Raw genomic sequence first — 6,000 nt, 5'->3', positions numbered from 1 at the left:
GACAGACAGGGAGGAAACGCTCCAAGAGGGCTCGGCGCACCAATAATAAGGATTTGATTTCTAAATTAATTTGCCTATTTATAGTGCACTTGAATAAGAGAAAGATTTCGGTTTGACATTTGGGCTTATCCTGCGAGCCACAGGAGTGAAGGGGTTTTGCTAATCAGTGCATCATGATGGGATCTGTTCATGCTGCAAAGCCTTTCAGATTCTCAAGACTGACCCTTCAAATGCACAGCAAAATGAGTAAATCTTGCATCTCTCCACGGGCAAAGGACTTAAAGCCCCTGATGCTGAGTTGGGGGGGGGGCGTTTCTAAAAGACTCAGCTTATTCAGACTGTTAATTCTAAATAACCGTGGTTATGATTCAGGATAAGACTGAAGGGTGGAGAATGGGACATCTGTGACTCTCCAGGAGCCCCTCAAAGCGTCCAGTGCTGCAAAGCTTTGATGGTTAATATATTTATAATGCACAGAGTCACCCCCTAGCGACCCATATAGATAATAGCAACCACCAATGTTTGTAAAGCTCTTCACAGTAAAAGGAGTTATGTATTCCCTTCTCTGTCTTGATTCCCACACAAGTGCATAGAACAGTATTGTTTTCCTTTCCATTTTACAGGTAAGAAAACTGAGCTTCAGAAAGACAAACTAGCTTGGGAACTGGCTCTGGGTTCTTTGGCTCAGGCTCTGATGAGTTTTTTTCTTTGCATCCTGCTGTTGTCAGTAGTGTGGGCTGTAAGTACTTTACTCACTGCTATGACCAAATAGCTGCAAAAGCCACCTAAAGAATTATTCCGGATCACAGTTCAAGGGCATGCGGTTCCTCATGGTGGAAAAGGGCTCACCATTGGAAGAGATTCAGTCCATCATGATGGGGAAGGCACGGCAGCCAGATGAGACAAGTTGTCTCAAGGCATCCACAAGCAGGAAGCAGGAGCAGTGATGCCAGGTTTCAGGTTTCCTGGGGCCACCAGTCCATGAAATGGCACCTCCCACATTTAGGGTGGGCCTTCCCACCTCAATTAACAACATACAGATAATCCCTTACTGAGTCTCCTCTGAGATTCCAGTCAGGATGACAGGATTAACCATCACAGGGACAAGTGCAACAGCCAAGTCCTCTGCACAGAACTGTATTGCGTGCTTGGTACTGACAGCTGCCACACGAGTCTGGTAATGATCCTGGCCACATCTGAGTCCCATAGAAACAGTAACACCTGCTGCCTGGGGTCAAGAAGTTGCAAAACCGAGATTCTCCCTGCAGAGACAGAGCACATGATGAGCTCATCTGTATCCATTCAGCATCTCTGCCCGCCCCTCCCCCAAAGCCTAAACAACCACCCATGTATTAAACTTGATGACAAACTATTTTCACCTTCAACTTGGCACTGCTGTGAAGAGAAAAAGAAGCAAACAGGTCTTATCACTATGGCGGCGTGCGCGGCGTGCCTCAGCAAGCGCATGTTTTCACAGTGGGTCACATTGCAGCATACTGCAGGGACTTCATTTTAATTAATGTTTGTTTACTCTCGGTTTTCTGAGACAAGGTCTCACATAGTCCAGCCCAGCTTCCTCCTGCCTTCACCTTCCAGTTGCTGGATTTACAGGCATCCATTGCCATGCCTGCCTCTAAGTCGGGAGGTTGAAATGATAGTGGTAAAGCGACTTGACCTTGCAGACCTCGAGAGGCCTTCTCTATAAAGGAATGGAGTTGAGCGGTGAGTGCTAAAGTCCTTTTCTTCTGTTCCTCAGGTGAAAGTGTTGTTTGCACAAGGGAAATATGTGAGAATCTCATCCGAATGATTGCTTTCTGAGTGGGCTATCCTGGTACACACTAGCAATCCTGTCACTGGAATCCAAAGCAAGATGATTTTATATTCAAGGACAGCCTATGCACACACGCACACACACACACACACACACACGTGCACGCACATGCATATGTACATGGCCTCCAGAGAGATTACTGGAAACTATATTGTCTGTTTATTTGTTATTTGTTCATTGTGGAGTAATTTTCCCTTTTAGAACAGCATCTATGTAGCCCAGGCTATCCTCAAACTCAAGGCAATCTCCCTACCTCTTCCCCTTGAGTAGTAGGGATATAAGTGTGAGCTCCCACACCCAGTTTAATGCCTATTTCTGCTCTGAACCTTGAATCACATCCGAAGGCTTAAACTGATTCACCCACAAGCAGCCATAAGGAAAAGGCCAGAGGCACAAGAAGTGATCTGTCACATGGTGCAGCTGCAGGACGAGAAACCCTGCTCACTCTTCTGTCAGTGACAACCGAAATAAAAAATAAAAGAGGAAGTGGCAGAGACAGGCACGATGATGAACATTTGAGTAAAGAACTTGAATAGACATTTCTCCGCAGGACAGACCCAAATGGCCAGTCAGCGTATGGGAAGGTACTCAGCATCGTTAGGCATCATAGAAATGCAAATCAAAGGTGCCCCAAGATACAACATCTTATAACATCATACAATGTCATACAAGGTCATACAACGTCACATCTGCGGTGATCAGAAATGCACGGGAAGTGGACTGGGTAGTGAGGTGAGTGAGGGAGGCGCATCCCCTAAGATACAAAAAGAAAGAAAGAAACAAACAAACACATGTTTGATCCCCTGCAGAAGGTAGAGGCACCAGGATCTAGAAACTCAAAACTGAGTCCCAAGCCAGTCTAGGGCACAGGAGACACTGTCTCCAAAACACAAAGCAAAGACAACATCAACCAAAACTAACAAGCAGTAGGTGTTGGTGAAGTCATGAAGAAACTGAACCCTTCAGCCACTGGGACGAGCTAATCTGTCGAGAATTACCTGAAGGAAGGGTAGGGACAGGCCACCATGTTTCCCTCAGCCTGTGCCTGACTCAGGGTCTGGGAGACAGGCAGGAGAGGTGAGGAGAGAGGAGAGGTACCAGTGTCCCTTCCTCACAGACCCCAGAACCACTGATTTCAGATGAATCAGGGGAGGAAGGCTGGACCTTTAGACAGCAAAGTGATGTCTCCAGACTCTGAACCCTGTGTCCCCTAGAACATGCATGCTGGCACTTTCCTAGCCAAGAGGATGGTATTAAACAATCACTCATACGCACTCAAGGGCTATAACCTCCAGTCTCTTGCACACTGTGAGGGAGGACACAGCCTCCAACTTCTCCAGAGGATGACGGCTCAGCAAGACATCAGCTTGGAAGCAGGGAGAACCCGCCCTCCCTAGACATCACCTTCATCCTGGACTCAGCTTCCACCACAGCGAAAGGTAAATTCCTGTCCTTTGTAAAATATGCAGTCTTGGAGAGTTTGTTATAGCAGCAGGCATAGATTAAGAGACGGCTTTTAAAACTGGAAGGAGGTCATTCTGAACAGACCAAGGTATGAAGAACAGTAATGGAGACGGGTTCTTAGGAGGCAACGGCTTCACAAAGGCAGGTTGGTGTCATTGAACAAAAGAGTGTCACTCATAATTATACTGTAGTGAGTTCAATCTGTTTAATAAACAAGTTGAACATTAGCGGAGATGCTCAGATTCTCCCATTTCTTTCTTAGTAAGAAAACTTGTTGCTGGGTGGGTGGTGGTGGAACACGTCTTTAATCCTAGCACTGGGGGTTTGGGGGGTGGGGCAGAGGCAAAGGGAACTCTGAGTTCAAGGCCAGTCTGACCTACAGAGAGAGTTCAAAGAGAGCCAATGCCACATGCAAAGATGGGTCTGTGGCCAGTGAGCAGACGCACCAGGAATCCATAGCAGAGTCAAACCTCAGTTTCTCATCACCTTCAGATTGGACCCCTTTAGGGAGATGTGTCTGCAGAATTCATTGAAGAAACTGCTTTTTGCATGTGCACTTGAGTGTGTGTGTGTGATTTTTTTCTTGCTGTGCAGGCTGGTCTTGAACTTAAAACCTTCCAGCCACCACCTCCCAAGACCTGGGATTACAGGCACGCATCACCACACCCAGCTTGTGCATGTGTGTAACTTTGTAGTGCTGTATACTTCAGAAATCTCAATTTGCGGAGAACACAAATCCACTCTGCGGGGCTTGATAGACTCTCCGCAGAAAGCGCAGCAACACCACTAAGCCCAGGGCTCACGGGAGCCTGAGTCTTGATTACTTTCCTCCCACATCGCTACAGGATGTAGCAGAGACTTTTCTGCTTCAGTGGGAAAGGCTGGGACTTCAGCGTTCTCATGTTTTCCTTGGGTCTTAACCACTGCTTCACTGGACAGTGACATTCACTGGAGCTGTTCATACACATGATAGACAGACAGCACAACTGATCAGAAGTGTACAGCCCATGAGGCGATCCCTGCACCTTTTCTCCATGTAACTAACACAGGGTAGCCTCAAACCTGCTATGTAACCATGGATGACCTTGAACTTCTGACCCTCCTGCCTCTACCTCTTGAAAACTAGAATTACAGGGCTATAGAACCCCGTCCAGTGTTTTGAGATGCCAGGAGCTGAAACCCAGGGCTTCATGCATGCCAGGCAAGCACTCCAGCTATATCCCCAGCCCTGTCACTACACTTTCAGACGGTGTCCCCTGATGCCATATAGGATGAACGAGGCTAGGTTCTGGCCCCTGTGTTCTCATTAAACAACCCTGTGGTCTTGAACAAGTCATTTCCTTCTTCCATGCTTCCATCTGTTGCTAGATGCAGAAATTTAAAATTAAACACGGCGTCTCTGGGGACCCTTTTAAAAATAACACTTGGTATGTCTCTTACATGAAAAGTACTTTATTTAATGTACACATTGTCTAAGTTCTCTACAGAAAAGAATTATCAAAGCTGACATAATTATAATGCAAACTGAGAGCACTGGAAGCCAAGTGTAGATACATATTTTTAATAACTAGAAGTCCCCAGCACTCTGGGGTCTTTAAAGAGAAGATTGCAATGAAAAGGCTTGTGTAGGGGTGGAAAGATGGCTCAGCAACTGGGAACACTTGCTTTTGCAGAGGCCCTGGGTTCAGTTCCCAGCATCTACATGGCAGCCCAAACCCATCTGCAATTTGAGTTCCAGAGCACTGGACCCTCTTCTAGCCTCTACCAGCACACACACATATGAGGGACAAATCTGCTCAGGCAGGCAAGCACTTGTGCTCAGGATTAAAAGCAAACGTGTGGTTTTTAATATATGTCAGACCATTTTAATCATGTGAATGATCATTGTCCATCCTCAATATCAGGACAGGAAAGGCCATGAGAAGAGGTGGAGGTGATTCTGTGCTCTGGCAAGGACAGCACAAAGCAGCATTGCTCTCAGAGCCTGGCAGGGAATTTGCTGCATATCTGCTAGAGTCAGTTTTATGTGTCAATTTAGCTGGGCCATGATACTCGGGCATCCTGTCAAGCACGTCTGCCTGTGTCTGTGAAGATGTTTTAAAATAAGATTAGCACTTAAATCAATAGACTTGCAGTGGAGGACATTGCCCTCTGTAAGGTGGGTAGCCTCATCTAATTAGCTGAAGGCCTTAAGAAAAAGTCTGGGATTCCTCAAAGAAGAGGCATTTTGCCAGCAGGCTGCCCTCAGACTCAAGCTGTAGCATCAAGTGTGCTCTGGAGGCCTGGATCCTGGACTTGCCAGCCTCCATAATCCTGAGCTAGATGAGAAAAGGGAAGGGAAGATAGAGATAGATAGATAGACATAGATAGATAGATAGATAGATAGATAGATAGATAGATAGATAGGCATAGATAGATAGATAGATAGATAGATAGATAGATAGATAGACATAGATAGATAGATAGACATAGATAGATAGACAGACATAGGTAGATAGATAGATAGATAGATAGATAGATAGATAGATAGACAGACATAGGTAGATAGATAGATAGATAGAGATAGATAGATATAGATGGATAGACAGACAGATAGACATAGATAGATAGATAGATAGATAGACAGACATAGGTAGATAGATAGATAGATAGATAGATAGATAGATAGATAGATAGATAGATAGATAGAGATAGATAGACAGGCA

This window comes from Mus caroli, unplaced genomic scaffold (genome assembly GCF_978045245.1).
Source record: "Mus caroli unplaced genomic scaffold, Mus_caroli_1 scaffold_7, whole genome shotgun sequence".
Lineage (NCBI taxonomy): Eukaryota > Metazoa > Chordata > Mammalia > Rodentia > Muridae > Mus > Mus caroli.
The sequence above is the reverse complement of the archived record's forward strand: the minus strand, read 5'-3'. Positions refer to the sequence as shown.